This window comes from Lethenteron reissneri, chromosome 14, assembly GCF_015708825.2.
Source record: "Lethenteron reissneri isolate LAM-NWPU_2019-01 chromosome 14, ASM1570882v1, whole genome shotgun sequence".
Taxonomy (NCBI): Eukaryota; Metazoa; Chordata; class Hyperoartia; order Petromyzontiformes; family Petromyzontidae; genus Lethenteron; species Lethenteron reissneri.
In genome coordinates, this window is record NC_083792.1 from 6,572,054 (window position 1) to 6,591,969 (window position 19,916).

At 54.5% G+C, this 19,916-nt stretch overlaps 1 pseudogene; it reads right to left on the reverse strand.

The window, feature by feature from the left end:
* Nucleotides 1–4,652: 4,652 nt before the first annotated feature.
* LOC133342170 (pyruvate carboxylase, mitochondrial-like) overlaps nt 4,653–19,916 on the reverse strand; it is a 48,346-nt pseudogene continuing 33,082 nt past the window's right edge.

Consider the following 19,916-nt stretch of genomic DNA (forward strand, 5'->3'; position numbering starts at 1 on the left):
CAAGGCGTCTGGGCCAGCGTGGAAGAGTAGGCCAAGTGCCGCACGAGAGGGGCTCTCGAGAGCTCCCCACCAGCGGGCGAGGCCCTTCCGCCGGTAGCAGCAGCGGCGGCGGCGTGAGCAAGCGAGCAATTCCACGGCTCTGCGGCCGTAAGCCCGAGCGAGCCGCCTTGGTCACGGGCACGCAAAGAGAGAGAGCCTCGCTCGGCCGGCATCGACGCGGCAACGGGTGGGTGCGAGACAGACGCCGCGGGCCGCATCCTCGCCCGGAGGGGTTCTGCGGCTATTTTTGGACTCGCGCGGTCTTAAACGAGTTAACACGAGGAAAGGTCTCCGCTGGGCTCTGGAATGGGCCAATTTGTAACGGTTATTCCAAAGCAGCTTGAGGCCGGGAATAAACAGCGAGCGGCAATTTCCCCTTGCCACAGGGTGGTGATGGAGCCCGCTCGTGGCACCTGGCGCGCGTTTAACCCTTCAACGGCATCCTGCAGCACGCGGTCTGTGGTGTGTCACTGGTGATTCTGCAGTGCCTGTGTGTGTCACTGATGTTTCTGGATTGCCTGTGCGTGTCACTGGTGAGTCTGCAATGCCCGTGTGTCACTGGTGATTCTGCCGTACCTGTGTGTGTCACTGGTGATTCTGCAGTGCTCGTGTGTGTCACTGGTGATTCTGCAGTGTCTGTGTGTCACTGGTGATTCTGCAGTGCCCGTGTGTCACTGGTGATTCTGCAGTACCTGTGCATGTCACTGGTGATTCTGCAGTGCCTGTGCATGTCACTGGTGATTCTGCAGTGTGTGTGCGTGTCACTTGTGAATCTGCAGTGCCTGTGTGTGTCACTGGTGATTCTGCAGTGCCTGTGTGTGTGTCACTGGTGAATCTGCAGTGTGTGTGTGTGCGTGTAAGTTTAACACATAGGCTTTTACGACCAATATTACCCATTATAAAGATTCTTCTGGGTGAGCTCGTGTGTCACCGACGATTCTGCAGTGTGTTTGTCCAGTGATATATATTTTATACACGAACGCCCTTTTTGACACAGCAAATGTCTTCCTTGCTATATTAATGCCCTGTTGGTATAGAGTTGCTAGCCAGCACCTGTTGAGGTCACAGCATTGGCGCACAGGGGGAGACAGTGACGTGGCCGGGCAGCACAATCCCTGGCTTCGTTTGTCTCCGCAGTGCTGTCGCGCACGAGGTACTCAAGGCCGATTCCGCCTGTCGTGGTGGTCCCACAACAGGCAGGCATTGCGCTCGCAATGGATGTGAACTGCGGGGAATTATTCAACAATTTGCTACAGAAGACCACCGAGCTTGTGCTCACGGCACGAGCACAAGAAGTCACGGAGAGGTGCGCTCGACAATTAAAGACGCACATTGGAGAGGCGCAACCGGCCTTCGTCCAACAGTGGAGAGATCAATCTTGATTTGAAGCATTCGTGACTGCAGGAATCCATACTCTTTGGTTCTTTCGGTAAAGTCACGTAGGTATAAAATAAAATAAATCACAATGATTCATTTTATTTTAAACCCACGTGACATTTACCGAAAGAACCAAAGAGAGTGGAGAGATCACATGGCAAGATGACGATGGCGGTGCTTGAGCAAATCGATGTGTTCGGTGATGCTGGGCACGCCGATTGGCGCAGCGTTTGCACGACGCGGTTCGTACCGCACGGGGCAGCCCGTTGGAACGCCATGTCACCTCTACTCCGTTCCTCACGTCCCGACCCCCTCCCTCCCCGCCGCCGCCGTCATCATCGTCACGGCGAGCCGCTCTCTGTGTTTGCGTCCAAGGAGTTTGGGGCGATTGGCAGACGGCGACATTCATTTAGTTCCTCCCGCGTTCATCGCGCACACGCGCAATCCCCTCCCGTCGACGCCGTTAACGGAAAGCGGCGCGGACGAAAAAAAAGCAGGCGGGGATATTAAACGCGGAGAACCGCAATGAAGTGCGGCGTGAAGAGCCCACGGCGGCGGCGCGTTCATCTCGTCCGCGCGACAACGGACGCGGGTTTGGCACGCGACACGGCGCCATCGCAAGTGCCACGTAGCTCGTCGAACGGCTGGCCTCCCTGAGTCGCGCCGACTTGGCAGCCACTGGCGCCAGCAGTAAATAGTGAAGAGTCACTACCCGCCGGGTTATTAGAGACGCTCGCCCTCAGCCAACCCCCTGTATTTTAAAGCAAGTGTCAGGAGTGCGTCCTTTAATCCAGAGGATATTGCATTGCCCTCGGGCCAGGGAAACCTCACCGAGTCTCGAAGACTCTGCGAGAGGGCTCCTGTGGGTCGTGCACTGGGGACGGTTTGACGAGAGTCCGTGACGGAACACTCAGCTCTGTGTGGCGGCACACCGAGGTGCCCGTACAAAAACCTCACCGCGGAACACGGGGCGGTGACGCTCGCACCTCCGCACGGATGGATTCAGGAATACTTTTTTTACCGTACTGTACCGCCATCTCCAGGCCACCCTGTAGGCAAGGAAGGTTTGGGATTTTCACAAATCTGTGAGCTACCAACGCTTAAATATCAAAAGCATGTTGGGGAGGGGGTAGGGAGGGGGTAGGGGGGAGGCACGCTGAGTTAAACACCCCACTGGGTGCTGTCGTTGTGGCCAGAGGACTGATGGAGCTAATCACGTCCGGCACAGGCACGCACCACGGCCGACACCCATAACCCCGACATTCGGCACAGCCCCCACCACCCCCCCCCCCCCCGTTCGGTGACGGCAATCACAGTGAACATGTCGACCGCACACACACAGCGTGACATTTACAAGGCGTTCGTCTTCGTTCAAGTAATCATACCACGTGTTAGTGTCGGACTTACGAACACTTTTAAATAACCCCTTCACGATTCCCACGCTCTGTTATTATTATTACTGCTCCACGATTGACGATTCCGCACGCACATGAGCGGTCTTCTTGTGCTGCGAGCGGCGTATTCATTTCAATCATTCGATCGTTAGATAATTACATAAAAGCATTTTGTAAGCTCAAAAGTAAACATGATTGACTAGGCCTGACGTAATTCTACACGCGCGAATGATTAGTAAAAGTGTCGCCTGCGCCCGTCGTGCAATTATCGCGTCAAAATTGGTCATCATCGACGTGGGCTGTGATCCCGATCTTCGGGGGAAGAGAGACCGCGGTTTCTGGCTGTGTGCACGCTCGCTCATGGCACTTGCTTCGACAGCCTACGTGGCCCACAACGGGGGTCTTCTTCGTCTTCTATCCAGCACGAGCAACCCTCACAACGACAACGGTACCAGCGGCTGGCTTCAACCGACGCTGAGCGAGACGCGGTGCCGTTGCCTCGTTGCCTCGTTTCGGCTGTAAATCAATTTTAGGAAAAATCAGCGCGCCGCTGAAATTTACGTTGTGATCGCAATTTCTGAATTATAAGTTCGTTCGCCCGCGCTCTCCATTTTCTTTGGCGAGTTAAACGGCTCAATGGAAAATTCATGCTGAGATTACCTAATAAGCGTTTGTTGATCGGTAGTTTTTTTCGGATTGATGTGTGGTGTTTACAATTCGTAAAGAAACAAAATGACACGCGATACTGTCATGCTCGTAAAGGCATTTTGAAATACCCATCTCCCGCGTTCCTACTTATTAGTGCCCCCACTGATTAATGCGATATACATAATTGTTATAATCATGGCCTAATTTTAGTTTTCAGCCCACTTATTATTTCTCGCAAGAATCTTTCTCGCCGCTACGTGCGCCGTGTTCCAAAAAACCTCATCGCAGAGCTCCTCATCAGCCGCCAGCCAAGGACCACGGCAGAATTCCTAATGACCGACGGTCGAACAAAATTCATTTCCCCCCTCCCCCGATTCTCCGTGAGCCGGACATCCGTAGGATCCTCCGTGGCTGTGACACGGAGACCGGAGCCCTGTCCCCAACGTCGCGAATCTGGGCCGTGTTGATACCCGAGAGGCACGCGCACCAAGAAGGGTCAAATAACAACAAACAAAAAATCTCCCATCAGTTGGTTAAAAAAATAATTGTTGGTTCGAAAACGATGCATAAACTGATAAGATAGTGGCCTCCGGCATTCTTACTTTTGTCTGCTCACTTCTGAAAATATAGCGCAGCATTAACTTATTTCACACTGTGTTCTTTTTACTTCCGTCTTCTTGCGAGCAAAGGGTTGAAATAGCTCACAGCTCACACTGCCTCGTCCCCTCTCAGAGACAGAGAACAGATTATGGGACTAATACACGTCCTGGTTTAAATTTTGGATTTGAAATGTAATTAGAAACTTTTTTTCCCTCATTCCGAATTCAGCATATAATTACCCGTGGTTGCGGCATGGCATGCTGTCGTGGCGGAGAGAATCTGTGCTTTCTGCGGGAACGCCGAGCAATCCTCAACTAACTCTGGAGACGGCGTGCACTCGACAAGTCTCACAGACGGTCGGTTCAGCGCTTCAGGCAAACTCTGCAATGCTCCCGTCGCCACTTCTCCACTATTCGTCAATGCTATGGGTTAATCTGCCGTTAGAATGGTAAAAATGTGCCGTGTGACCTCGTGAAATAATATTGTGTCTGCGAGCCACATCCAGAGACAAACGCGAGAGCGCGCGCGTGCCGCTGTCTGCCCTGTTCACTCGCGAGCCCCGGAAAGCAGAGGGCGGAGGTAATAATTTCAGTGTCAATTGCTGCAATGGTCAGATTCCGCGGTGATACCCACGAACAGGCACGCGCCTTGCTCCAGGACGAATGGTGCGCGGACGCTAGCGCAGGCTTTTCCCGCAGGCACGTCCAAACGCGTTTCATTCAATGCAGGATTAATGCTGGGTTGCACATGCAGCTTGGTGATCTTTCCCGTCATGGGCGCGTTCACCACCGTCTCCATCTTCATGGCGCTCAGCATGCACAAGGGCTGCCCCTTCTCCACCTGCTCCCCTTCCTTCACCTTGATTTCGATCACGCTGCCCGGCATGGGGGCCCCCACCTGCCCCTTCACGCTCTTCAGCGCCTTGGGATGCACGTGCATGTTCTGTGAACGAGAGCAGAAACCACGCTAACGCACAGTCCGCTTTCCGCCTTTGTTTCACGAGTACTCGTGTTTACACACCAGGTACTAGTTGAAGGCCGAGTCGATTTCAGGGAAGCTCGGGACAGGTTCAGACATCGTTCTCCACCGACGTTAGCCGTGGCCGGGTTTTGAACCAGTGTCGCCGAGCTCACAGCGCAGCGCGACAACCACCGCCGCCCCTCGACTGTGGTGCACACCGAGTCTCGTGGAGATGATGGCTCGCCCTGGCGAGGAGCAGCAGAGGACACCGCGAGATCACAGCGTGAGCCATCACCGCCAGCGGCCTTTCACAGCGTCCTCCACAACCGGTGGCCCCGCACGCACGCCGAGCGCGAGCGGAGCGCGAGCCGCTCCCCTCCATCGGCCGGCAGGTCGATGGGGTCGGAGAGGTCGGCGCTCGATTGCGGCCCACGCGGCGCAGGGCGGCGTGGCCCCCCTGCTGTGCGCATACGGAGGCGACGACGCAACGAGGTCGCGCGTTGCCGTCACCGCGCTTGCCACCCTCGTCGCGGGGGGCTTCCTGGCGACGCTGGCCGATCTTTACTCTTTTCAAGACCACGCGATTGAACCCCGTTCTTTATTAAAGGAATCAGAGCATCGCGCGGAGACATCGGCAATACATAATTTATATGGCGAATAAAAAATGCAGCGCCCCTCAAACGCGGCCGACGATTGGATCGTGCGTCTCTACCTTCATGGCCTTGGTGTCCTTGACGAGCACCGATCGGAGCTCCCCGTTGAGCTCAAAGAACACCTCCCAGTGGCCCTTGTCGAGGTCTCCCAGAGCCAGCGCCTTAATGATCAGCGTCTTCCCCCTCTCCAGCTCAACCTGCGCAACACCCGTCGCGTTGTGAATTAGCGGCGAACTGAGGTTTGTTTAAAAACAAAAATGTCAGTGCCCTTACTTTGCGCGTGGGTACGGGTGCGCGGGCCCGTGCGTGCGTAAGCGCAGGTATCCACTTCTTAACGAGACCGTGCGTTCGTGGAAGGAGTGCCGGCGTGACCGATGGCCTCGGGACAACGCAGTGTTGCGTGATGAATGCCACCCAAGTCGACGAGCGGCCAACGTGGGGCGCGACAATTCACAGCGCGAGTCGAGCGGTCGCGGGGAAAATAACAACAATAGCCGGCGACAAACCGGAGGCCCCCTCGGGGAGACGGCAAATTCCCCGGCGTGGCGCCGCAACGCGTCAAGCGCGGGCGCTGCCAGAGCCTCGCGCGAGTCCCACGCACAATTATGGCGGGCCATATGCTGCCTACCGGCAAGGAGAAATTCCCCAAACAGAAGACATCCTTTAATGAGCTTCAAGCCTCAGGGTATGTCCCATTTCCCAGGTTAGATAATTGACCGATTTATACCCGGCGGGATAGACGAGTCAAAGGGAGGCAGCGGAGGAGAAAGCGAGGCATATGGGTTAGAGGGATCGACACGCGGGGTAATTACGCTCGGCGCAGCGGGGACGCAACAACAACCGCCACAACCGTGCGGGAGGGGGGAGTCCGCTGCGTTTCCAAACAGCTAACCGTCGTCTAAAGCGAATTTGAAATAAATCAAGAAATTAAAGATGTAACCGCAACGTTATTATTACTTATGCGTCACTCTTGACCGTATGAGTAAAAATAAATCTCCACGCGTCTCTTTTTAAAAAAACGTACAACCGATTTATAAAGGTCAAAGTGATTGTGCGTGCGCAGCGCGTCGGTATTTGCGTTTGCCCTCAGCTTGCCTTTTGGTTATCGAGAGAAATCGCCTCGGGCGTTTACGCAAAAAAATATCCCCAACGGCGCATGGAAACGTTACGACGACGACGACGCAATTCCGCGGCTCCGTGAATCACGGCGGAAGCGGCGCGGTGAGCGACCCGGCCCGTCGCGGGGCCGACGAGGGATGACAAAGTACGACGAGGCGCAAGGCCTCGCCTGGAGTTCTTCGGCAATTTGGGGCCCCCCTCCAGGAAGAGGCGAGTGTTGAGGCACTCGACCGGCTCGAACTGCGCCGTGAACTCCTTGTACTCGTCGAACACCTGCAAGACACGGCGCCACCCCCACTCCGTGTGAGTCTACCGTCAACGTTGGCTCACCAGCCCCCCCCCCCCCCCACTTCGTGTGAGTCTACCATCATCGCTGGCTCACCAACCCCCCCCCCCCCACTCCGTGTGAGTCTACCACCAACGCTGGCTCACCAACCCCCCCCCCCACTCCGTGTGAGTCTACTATCATCGCTGGCTCACCGCGCCGCCACTTCACCTCATTCCATCTCTGAATTTGTTCGTACGATGTTTGACAACCCACCTTGAGCGGGGGTTATATTACACGTCAAGTAAAACCTTTAAAAAAAACATCACAAAGGCCAAGCATCTTAGCTTGCATTTTAAAATCTGCACGTTTAAACAACTTAACTTTTGTAGCCAACTCTGAACTTAACTCGCACACCGAGAAAAAACGCACACTTATTAACAGGCGCAACAACAAACCACTGCCGCATAGGAACGCTCGCATCACCTGTGCGGTTGGGCCACACGGAAACTCGGGGCTTGCCAATGCTCGATGCTCGGTAATGGACTGCTGAGTAAAACCCAGTCAATACCGCACACCGGAATGTCTCATATCCAGCGGGTGAAATTGACGGTGTGGCAGCTCTTGGCATCACTATCTGTGCATGTATATTTACACGCCTTCAGGGTCAGGTCCGTCCCATGCCTCCCGCCCCCGCCCCCTGCCCCCAACCCACCATGTAAGCAGTTTTAGACTTTTGTAGTCGGCGTACTCCTTGTGGTGCAAGAAAGGCACTGTTGGCGTACCGAAAACCCAAACGGAATATTATGGATTTTTCGATTTAAAGCTTTCGTGACTGCAGGGATTCATCTTCTTGGTTCTTTCGGTAAAGTCACGTAGAAGGGAAATAATGAAATAATAAAAATAAAACAGAAATAAACATAAAAAATTAAACATGTTCTTCACCTGAGGACGGCTGCTTGCGTTGTGGCCGAAACGTCGAGAGAATTGTATTTTATCTTTTATTTTTATTATTTCATTTCCCTTCTACGTGACTTTACCGAAAGAACCAAGAAAAGGAATATTATGGTTTTTTTCGTGCAGTCATTGGTGACCCGGCCGATATTGTCAACTCGCTACTGTGGAGAACCCAGTAATTATCACGGATGGCTGAAACCCGGATTCGAACCCAGGTTCTCAGCGGTATCAGCGCAGTGCGCCTCTGATTTCCGAGTGACCCGACCACCTCTGACTGATTGTATTTAATTTAACCGATTGAGTTTGTCCCACCGACTCAGCTAAACCAACGTGGAGACTGAGCGATACATCCAGCTCGCGTGCAGCAGCTCGACGGAACGTTGTGCCGCAAGACCACGAGAGACGATGACGGATTGGGGAGGCCTTCGTCCAGCAGTGGATAGACCACAGTCCGATGGTGAGACCCTTTAGGAAGGCCTTCACCGAGCAGTGGATAGATCATGATTGTTGGATTACGGGGAGAGGCCTTCGTCCAGCAGTGGATAGACCACAGTCCGATGGTGAGACCCCTAGAGAAGGCCTTCACCGAGCAGTGGATAGATCATGATTGTTGGATTACGGGGAGAGGCCTTCGTCCAGCAGTGGATCGATCGCATCTGACAACGGTGTGGGACCTGCTGGTGCGTGCGCTGCTCCCCTGTGCACTCCCTTGCCAGCGGGTACACGGAGGCCGACACGACGTCCTCCGGGGTGATGTCCCTCCCGTGCCGCCCCTTCAGATCCTTCTCCAGCTGCACGAAGTCCAGGGGAGGCAGCGACGCCCCGGGGCGGCCCTCGGTCCGCTCCATGTCCTTCAGAATCTGGAGGGACACGACGGGGAAAGACGCACGGGTGAACGGACGGGCAAGTGGACGAGCAAGCGGTAGGCCTGACGGTCAACGGGCAAGTAGAAACGTAGGCAGACAAACAGATGGATAAACGTGTAAGCAGACAGCTATAGGGCGGGCAGACATGCAGATGAACAGACAAGACATTTAGAAAGATTAATAAATAGGCTGACAGAGATAGTCATATATACAGGCAGACAGGAACATACGCAGTCAGACAAGCAGACAGACAGACAGTTTGGCAGAGGGACAGACGAACAATCAAGCAGGCACACAGACAGACAAGCGAGTAGGTAGACAGATGGAAAACGGACAACCCTATGTTTAACCATTGTAGTGCCATGTGAGGGAAGTCGTCCACGAGCGTGAACCAATGGACGTTTACCTCACTCTGTGTGCACGGCAGCCCCAGCCACAGAATCTAAACATTCTCATCACCGGTTCAGGGCCACTACAAGCGGAGAGCACCACCACAAACGTTCGAACAAAGAGATGTAATTGTTGTTGAAATATTATTGTGTATGCATATATGCCACAATCCATTAAGAGAGTCGCAGTTTAGTTGGGTGCTCTGACCGAATGTGCACACGCCTAACGCACGCAGATCGTTAATTAATACATCCATGCTTAAATATGCGTGCTTCTTTCGAAATGTTTCGTCGCCAACGTGACCCAACAGCTACGCACGGTTCAGGGCGCCGGTGCTGGCGAGCCGAGCGGGACGCTTCGCGGCGATCGCTTCGCGGGATTTGGATTTTTTTCGCAAAGACTTGCAGAGTGTTCTCCGACGGACAGACGGACGATGGAGAGACAAAATAGCCTCATTCATGACGGACGCCAGGCTCATGCTTTGGGCAGGTAGCCCCAGTCTAGAACCCATGGCCAGTGTAGCAGCATCTGAGCATGTCGGCACCCAATTGAAAGAGGAGGTGGATTGTCAGCTGATCTGTCGTTATTTATATTCTCCACAGCGACACGAGCGATTGTTTAAAGAGAGAAAAAAAAACTCAACACGTTTGTCATTAGCACCGTGGCCTTGAATGGAAAAGTATATAATAGGCAACGTTTCAGGCGATGGCCCTTTTTCATGGCACATCACGTGGCCATTCTTAATAGCCGCACGACGTGGCTTTTCGTAGCCACATTATGCGCTATGAAGGGTCATCGCTATGAAGAAGGGGCTATTTCCAAAAACGTCACATCATATATTCATTTCTTCTTTGAAGGCAAGAGTTTTATTGCCGAATGCATTGAGTGTTTTATCATTTGTGCTCGTGCGCCACTGATGATGCAATGACACGAAACAATTTGTTCAATTTCATATCTTAAAGGCGAGGATCCTTGCCTATAACATGTGGACGTTCACAGGGCATTGCTTCGAGCAAGGCTGATTCTGCTGACGATATACTGCATGTCGAGTAAGCTTGCGTTGAATCAAGGCAGCATAATTACGCACTTCGAGAAGGCCGTGGGGCCGACGCATTGTGTACTCAATACTTTTATTTCTCACGTGGAGAGACGCATATATGAAGGAGACGTGCAGTCAGCTTACCTATTTTGTGATTTTATATTCTCCACAATTAACAGTGATTATTGTGTGACCCAAATAAAATGCGCGCTGCAGTATAAACTGCACCGCACGACCCTAACCGGGACACAATGGACGTAACCGCCCACACTTTGTCGACTGCTAATTGCCTTGGACGAAGTGTGCGGCCACAAACCTGGAGCAAGATAATTATTCAGCTTTCCTGCAAATTACCTCCATTGTACCGTACACCGATGGAGCCAATTACGCAAATTAGAGACTTTTTGTCACATCCTGGAAAAGCCACGCGAAAGATGGTGGCCGGAAAGCCGTTGATCCTTGGCGCACGAGAGAATCTGCCGCACTGCTCTGCTCACCGGACAGAAGCCGCCTCTTAACCCAGTGCTCTGCTCACCACACCGAGACGGGACTTCAACAAACGGGTATCGTGCAGACGAAATACCGATCGGCGTGCATCACCACCAGCGTCGCCACAACCCTCACTCGCAATCCAGCCACACGTTCTCTCCGTTAGGAGGCAGCCGTGATTGACAGTCATCCCTCAGTTACACCGCGACTAGATAGGCCGCGTTAACCTGCGGCGTAGTACCCGTGCCGCAATGCGTGCAAGGTAAATCGGCCGGAGAACTTCAGCCGGATTCGTCTCCAGGCGAACCGTGACACTTTCGGCGCCTTTCCCGATCTCTCGTGGCACACGCGCGGTGCATTCGCCGGTACGGTGAGTCTCCTTGCAGAGCGCTCGGCACACGCAACATGAAATGAGCTGGCGGTGGGTGGATCGCTCGCCTGTGAATCATCGCGAGACAAAGCTGTTAACAATACAGACGCCTCGATGCTCTCTGTAAGCAATTTTTTCCAAACGCGCAAAACAAATGAAAGCCGGCGACTACGCTTCAAGAAATAAAAATCAATGAAATGTGTATATTATCAAAACGGCAAATTGTCCACGAGATCGATATATATATATTATTTGTGGTGGCGGTGAGTGGCGGATTATCGTCGGCCCTCTTCCGAGGGGCTCTCCGCCCACCGAGGGAACCGCACCAGACGCCCATTCGGGATGCGAGCGGCAGACGAGCCGCTAATCGGGCCCATTTTACCGCATGATTTATTTTATTTTATACCACAAACCCAATTTTCTGCTTCGAGAACTTAAAGACCGAGTGGACAGATGATGCAGAAAATCGCGATGTGTTCAACGATCATAAGCCCGATAAGCATCGAGGAGAATATTGCGCGAAGAATATTCGAGCTTCAACGCGCGCAATTAAAATTCCTATGGGCCCACGCCGAGGAGGCTGTTACACCTCTGAGCTTTTCGCCGCGACAATTGAATACGGACGGGGGCGGCGCCCGCCGCCACCAGGTGGTCCGGCGTTGGCGAGCCGCCTCCGAGACCGATGTTCTCGCCCGCTCGCCCCCCATGGTAATAACGCGCCGCTGGAACGCTATCAACGAGCTTGTAGCTTCGAGGCGAGAGCCATCAAGCCCGCCGGCCCGTCTGCCGCCTTACAGACGCGCGGGGACGCGGCCGTGTAGAGGCACGGTTAGGGGGGGCGGCGGGGGGAGCAAGAGTCATTGCCAAATGCGACCGACGAAACAAAACGATCGGACAGATTGGACATCTGCGATGCTGAACGCCGCAGCTCAGGTGGTTTTGTTTACCATCTGAAGGGAATAAAAGCTCTTGTTGTAAGACTTGGGACAATGTTATTCGTCACTTACATCTTGAATTTGACCTACTTTGAATGTTTCGTGAATGTCGCTGCTATTGCTCGTCTTTAAACAACGTTGAGCGGAGGAGCAGCGGGCCAACTACTGCACTGCACTATGCAGCCTTTCACCTGAGCTCGACTCCCTGCCACAGCTAACATCGATGGTGAGTGATATCTGCGCTCGCCCGGGATCCCTCCCTTCACCAGCTCGCAGTGACCAGTGTGGTGAAGTAGAGTCCAACAACTTCCAGACCGACAAGGTGTGGGGACGGCTTCACCTTCATCCAGGATGTATATTGTAAGATAATAAAAACATAAAACATTTGGACAATCAGCTACCCTAATTACAGCGTTCTCAACTAAAGTCCAGGAAGGAGCCTCATCACGTGAGCTGAACACAGACACAAATCCCGGGCCTGAAAGATATTTTATCTCAGCAGCCAGCGTAACCGCGCGTGCCCTTTCAGTGACCGGCAGATGTAACGCTTAAAGAGAAGCACATCATTGGTGTGACCTCGACCATTATGGGAGGTGACCCCTGACCCCTTCGGGAAGATGATCCTGACCTTTATGTGGGGTAGGGCGGGGTTGTACCTTGCCCCATCGCCGCCCCATCGCTGCCCCCCCTCCGAGGGATATTTAATTATATTGCCAAGGGGAACGACAACAAGCTAATTAAAAATTGATATCGCTTTCACAGATCGCTCGGAGGGACCTTTTGCCCACGCTCTGAAAAGACGTGGGCAAAAGTACGGCACGATCGCCCCAATTGCCGGCGATTGCTAACATTTGCAGCGGCGGAATCTTTTTAAAAAGACGCCTCCTTCCGCGTGAGAGCCTCGCGGAGTCCGAATGGCCCCTGCGCCAATGCTCCTTCCGCTCTCCCCACCTCCCCTCCCGCCACACTCTCTTCCCCTCCCTCTTTCTCTCTCTCGGCTGCAGACAGCAGCTCATGACAGAAGGGAGAGGAGGGAATTACAAGGTGCGCCTCGGCACAGCGGCGCGCGCACAGCCTGACAGTCGGCGCTGCGCTGCTCTGGCACGCCGGGAGGGTGCGCCGCCGTTGCCGCGTTGGCGGTACTAGCGGCAGCCCTCTGTGTGTCCCCACCGCGCGCGTGGGTCACGTGGCTCCCTGCTGCACGCAGGCCTCTGCATGGCCATGTTCAGCCGATTCATTTTTTTTTAAACATCATCATCGATTAACCATCATCGTCAGCAGGCATGTTCAATTCACTGCTGGATGAAGGGCTCCCCAAGCCGTCACAACTCACGCCTAGTCGAGTGAACCTCATAAACAGTATAAATATTAAATGAAGTGTCTGAATTTGGTCTTATTTTAAGCAGTGACAAGCAGACGTCTTGATTTAAAGTGGGGAGTTTTTTTTTTCGTACTGTCCCTGGATATTGATGAGGGCCAATTTGAAGAAGATTAAAAACCACCACTTGAGGAGCCCCATGGGAGGGTGGCCCTTGACACCCCTAACCTGCAGCACCACTCACCAATCACGCGGTGTCGCGTCACAACACACAGACGCGTCCATCGACTCGCCCATGTCGCAACGCACCACTCGGTGCCAGATCACCGCCCCAGGAGATGATTGCACAGAGCGAACTCGGAGTCTCTCTTTCAATTATCTCCTGATTCATACGAGCCGGAAAAATCCGAGTGATCTCCTGCTCAAATGAGCACTGACGCGGCGCGCACGTCCTGTTTACCGATCTGGGTTTGTGGGGGAAATTCCACAGTCGCATGGTGGGAACATGTTTATCCATAGGACAACTGCCGTTGACTTTCCCCCACACAGAATGGTATTTATTTCTTCATCCCAGAGGGATGATGGGTCAAGTCAACGTCCAACCGGGAGGTGAACTCGCAACCGTCCAATTGCGAGCCACTTAATAATAATAATAATAGTTCAATATGTAACACGCGCAAATTTTCAGACGTAGTGGCCGCAACTCAGAGGCGCGGAGCCAAGCTCAGAGTCGCTCAAAAGCATGATTGTAGAGGTGAGTTTTTAAGTCTCTCTTGAAGGAGGCGATTGAGGTGATGCTGCGAATGTGCAGAGGGATATCGTTCCAGAATGCTCTACCGCTGAGCCACCTAGCCATATTGTGCATTCATTCAAACTCGAGGCATACTTTTATACATCTACATATGCTCTGCAAAAATTGGTAATTGCACGGTGATGCAATTTTCATTTCAGAGTTGGAATATCCTGAGTTAATAAAAAAAACTTTATTGGTTGTAATTGTGCAGGAAATATGAGAACCCGAGTGAATCCCGGGCGGCCGAGACCCAGATTCGAACCCAGAAGCTCGATGGCTGCAGCTTTCTATAACCAAAGCCTGAGGCTGAAACCCGACCGCTACTCAGCGGTGCCGGCTCAGTGCTCCGGCGCGGTTATCGCAGCCCCAAGCCACCCGACCGCCTCGTCTGCGCCGATTAAATATCGCGGCGGCAGAGCGCGGCGCACAGCGGTGAGTCCGGTGACTGATGTCACCAAACGAGGAGCCTAATGTCCCATTCCGGCGCAGCGCGAATCCGCCCATGATGACGACGACGATGATGATGAGACAGGAGAGGTTTGCGTTGCACTTTTGCGCACAAAAGGAGCGCGATAGAGCGTGCGGACATTTGCGGACGCGCCATTGAGCAGCGTTCGGCACGAGGGCCGCGCTGCCGTTATTTATGGCGCGTAACAATGGAGTCTTCCTCGGCGCTAGAGCCATAAACAAAGTCTCAGCAGAAGCGCCGGCGACACCGAATCCATCAATCACCGCTGACGGCTCACCACCGAAACGGGAGGTGGCGGGCCAGCGGGCGGCCATGTTGGCGCACCGCGGGCACCGAGACGGGGGCGGCGCTACGGCGAGGACGGAGAGGGAGCAGGAGACGGGGGGGGGTAGAGGAAAAGTGCTTCCTGGAATATCCTTAGTAGCCTCCTTTACAGTGATGATCATGATGATGGCGATGACAATTAAAAAAAACTCAACACACCGCGTGAAAGCTTTGACAGGCAGAGGCTGACGGCGGTGTTATCGGCGAGTTTTAGAGTGGGCGCTGCAAGAGAGAATTTTCGCGGCGTTTGCCTAAATCCTTGCAACAGCCGGCAGCAACGAACACTCTGCCTGCGACGGTGCAAGCTGGGTGTTTTTTTTCTGCACGTGACGTCGTGCGGTGTGACCCAATTACGTTCCGGTCACGCGCGCCGCTGTCGCCTCCTTAAACAGCGCACGCCATCGAGCCAGATCTGCGCCACCGGCAAAAATCACGGAACCGACGCCATGGGCAGGATTCGACGAGAGAGAATTAATTAAGATAGCGCGATTTGACTCGAGGCTATGGCCGCGATCCGCACGCGCCACGGTTTCAACGAGAAAATCCGGCGTCTAGTGCCCGCTGCACGTAGCCGGTATCACCTCGCCACTATAACACTGCAATAATTAGTGTTAATGATCCGTAGTGGTATCGCAATGATCCACCGTCATCTGAGGAGATCTAATGCTATATAAACTCCGTTTAATTAACGGTCCAATCGTTAAGGGTCCACGGTGAAGTGACGCGACACCATTGGGGAGCTTGCTTGAGGAATTTTATGGGTCCTTTAATATGATTGGGAACTGCACAGCACCTCTGTACTAATTGAATTATCGCCCTATTATAAGCGATTTGGTTGACTGCAACAGATCAGATCTCTTTAATGTCGTAAACGTGACGCACTTGGCAAAACATAATAATTAAAACTTCCTCAAAACGGTGACCGAGTTATTTTGACCCAACGAGTGCTAGCGGGGGAACGGCCGCGATAATTCGTATTTGCCTCGATTGGCTTCGAAAGCGAACGACGGGACGAGGCCCAAGACGGCAACGAGAGGCGGATATCAGTCGCCGGTTCGGTCGCGGCGCTCCATCCACGTGTGTTTAATTCCCGTGCGTAGAGACAAACCATTAGCAAAACGCTGATGCAGCGGCAGCGGCCGCATCTAAATATAGGTCGCCACAAGCCCGGCGTAATGTGCTTTGTTTGCGGGAACGAGCAGCGGGCCTTGCAAACGACCCGCGAGCACTCGTGGCCGCCCGCCGAAAGCCCCGTTCGTCTTCCCGCATCCCCTTGTGGTCACCTTCAGTGTAACCGATAGAACGCGTCCCAGTTTATAACGCATTCTGACACCTCTTTGATGTGTGGGGAATACATAAATTAAAATGTAATTTACAGTCGTTTCAGAGATTTAAAGAATTACCCGACATTGCAAGTGTTCAATAAAGCATGCCAAGTGCATTACTTCCAGCTCCGGGCTTGTACGCAGAGTGATTTATGAACGATCTAAGGACCATAACGGGTGCCATAAAAGGCATTATATGTGAAACGGTGAATGAGACTCATGCGGTCGACTGTCACTCAATGTAATGTCTACAGCGGCGTTGTTTCCAATAGGAAAGCTTGCCAGGCGTTATCCCCGCGCAGGCACAATTACGCTGTGACGGGCGTAGAAAAAAAAACACGCATCGCAGAGAGCAGAGCGTTTGCTGGCGAACGAAACTCGCAAATTGAGCACCGTCAAGCTCCCGCCCCGCGTGCGCCACGGCGGCGCCTGCCAGAGCGGGATGACACGGGGCTCGTCGCGAGTGACCGGCTGGAGTGGAGGACGCCACGACCCCTCCGTGGGTCACGCGCAACAGGAGGGGCGGGAGCCGGAGCCGCCCTCCTCTGCACGCTCTGCAGGGGTGATCGATCGACTTGCCCGGCACTGCTTAACAGCTATAAGCGTTGTCCACAAGTCCTCGGTGAGGTGGGGGGAGAGGAGGTCCTGACGATTGGGTCGACGAACGATCGCGCCGCGCCGGCCCCCCGCACGCATCGTGAGCGAGGGGTTCAACCAGCCGGGGGACGCACCGCGCTCACGGCTCACGACGAGGTGGGCGAGCGCCCACGCAAACGTGAACCCCGGCGATGGCTCCCGCGTCGGCCCGCGAGCCGTCGGCGATCCACCGGCGTCGCCCATGCGCACTCTACCGTGGTGCTCGTGTCGCAAACGCCGCCCTCGCTACCCACAGCAGTTTGTCCGATTTCGTGGTTTTGCGTTCATTTGCGCGCGTCACGTGCGTCCGTGTGTGCGAGCGGTCCGTGGGCAGGTGGCGATCGCTTGTCCACACGAGAGAAGTAACTGCGCGCCTCGGGGTAGACGCGTGCGTATGCTAGCATTGTGTGGATTTATTATACCCATCGTAGAGCGTTTACAGCCTTCGGTGGCTCAGCATCTGCATCACCTTTCACAACCGGTTGTTCCCCGCATCCATTTAGTTACACGGCATCCGGAGCACGGCATCTGCCGCTACGACCCATCGCTCACACCAAACTAAAACCTCGGGGATGTGGAGGCGACGCCACGCCGCAATCCGTCTCACGCCCTCTCTGGCCGTCACCCAATCTCATCCCGCTGGCCATCGTCCTCCTCCTCGAGCCGCGTGTCCTGCCCACGCCCACATACGTTCTCTAACGGTCAATATCGTGTTCACGATTCGCGCTTGGCTCCCTGACCATGCGCTCCGGTCTTTCCCAACAGTGATTCCAAGTAAACGCCTCTCCACGCTTCTCTGCGTACGCTTCGTCTGCTGCTTACATTTTGTTTGGGTCACCGTCCCTTGCCCCGGAGGCCATCGCGGGTGATGCGCAGCCCAAATGATGCAGGCAGGCCGGCGTGTCGCTTTCCAATTGTCAAATTCAGCCGTCCGGCAGCGCTCGACTCATCTTAGACCCAGCCAGTTTCATAAACACGAGCACTGCTCTTTGTCGTTGTTGTCGTTGTGGTTCGCCATCCTCATCGTTGTTAAAACAGAGCGGCCACGTCGCCACGCCGGCGGTGCGCACGGCCTGACCGACGAGGCGTTTACCCAGGGGGAGAAAGTCATGGAGGGGTCCGCTCCAAACACCGTCATTTCCATCACTCGCGCAGCGCGCCTAGCTCCGCCGCGCCACGGCACCGCCCAGCCTCCACCCCGACCCCCTCCCCCACCCCCAACCCGCTCCCTGCACTGGCCAAATTGCCTCCACTCAACAGAACACCGATAATAACGGAGCGCTCCCATCACTGCCCGCCAGACTCACGAAAGTTGAGGAACGTCCCCCTCCCGTTCCGTGTACTCGTGAAGTTGCCCGAGATTCCTTCTGGGCACAACACTGACAAATTAAGCCCACGTGTGCAGCACCCAGAAGCGTCTACCCCTTGAAGTGTAAGTAACCTCGCGGTATTGTGGCTTAGAAGTCCCATGACAGGTTATCAATAATTCATAACGCGCATCCCCGATACAGACCTTGACCACTGCCCTCATCCTAGGGGCTCGATACGAGCCTCCGCCGAGTGAAATGACAACGAGAGTATTTGGGGACGCCGTGTGGCCGGGGATACTTTGCCCCGGGCTCACCAGGTGATGCGCACAGGCTCCGGCACCCGCGCGGGCGCCACGGCTACCAGCGATGAAATGTCGCACCGCTAAACCCAACTGGTCACACACAACGGGTCCTTCGGTGTTCTTGGCGGAGGGCTCTTGCCGGTGGCACCGGGCAACTCGGCAGCAGTTGAGGGTTCAGATATTGGATGGGAGTTGGACGGAGCGACGGGCAAACTCTCACCTTGCTGCGCAGTGGCTCAGGGTAGCCCCCGGGGGGCACCCCGATGGCGCCCTGCATGAACTCCACGACGGACTTGGGCAGCGACACCTCCTGGCGGGTCAGGCCATTCTGCAGCATGCACAGCGCGAGGTCGCCCACGATCATCGACAACGGCATCACCTGCGGCCGGGCGGTGGGGGGGGGGGGGCAGCCACGGGGGGGGGGCACAATGGGGGGGTGATGGCGGTGCGTTCTGGCAGCTCACCGGCGGGAGACTCGTGCCTTATTTGCAAGCACACAGGGAAGATGTAATAGTTTACACTCTGCCGTGCATGCAGGGGCGTGTGCCAGCGGCGTGTGCAAACGGCGCCTGCAAGTGGCACGTGGGAGGTGGCACCTTAAAGAGATCCCCGAGCAGCTTGTTAGCCTCGGCGTAGGCCTTCTTCACCTCCTTGAACTTGTGTCCAAGCCCCATGCTGTGCGCCTGGAAGTGCAAGTTGGTGTACTGGCCGCCGGGGATCTCGTTCTCGTACACGTCCGAGTTGCCCGACTTCATGGTGGCCGTGCAGTCAAAGGGCGCGTACAGCTGGCGAGCCACCTCCCAGTACTCGCTGTAGTCGAACACCTTCTGCAGGTCGATGCCTGCGGGGAGTCCGATTCGCGCCCGCGTGTTATTGAGCCGTTATTGAAAATGACGGCGAGCGCTCCGCAGCGACGGGGTCGAGATAAGGGTCAGGCCGCACGTCTCCTGAGCGACGAGGGAGGTCGCACGCTCGTCGTTGGCTGGTGGTGAAGGCTGCCGATTCGTGAGCAGTCAATCCGGGTGAGTACAATGTCCACCCCCACCCCCCACCACCACCCCGCTCATGCTTTGCAAGATTTTTAAAGACAGAACACGGGTGAGGGGGCAGTGAGGTGGTTCAGGAAATTCATCCCATGTCAAGAGCACTGAGCTGGGACTGCCGAGATAAAACTGAGGTCTCGAGTGTAGTGGGTTTCATAGCCTTGGCCCGGTTTACTGATGCCTGCTGATTAAAAAAAGCCATGCTATTAAAAAAAAGAAAATCTGTTAATTTGGCAAAATTCCAGCTGTGGAATAAAAATGTTCAGTTTGATTGAAGTGTGATGCAGGCATATGA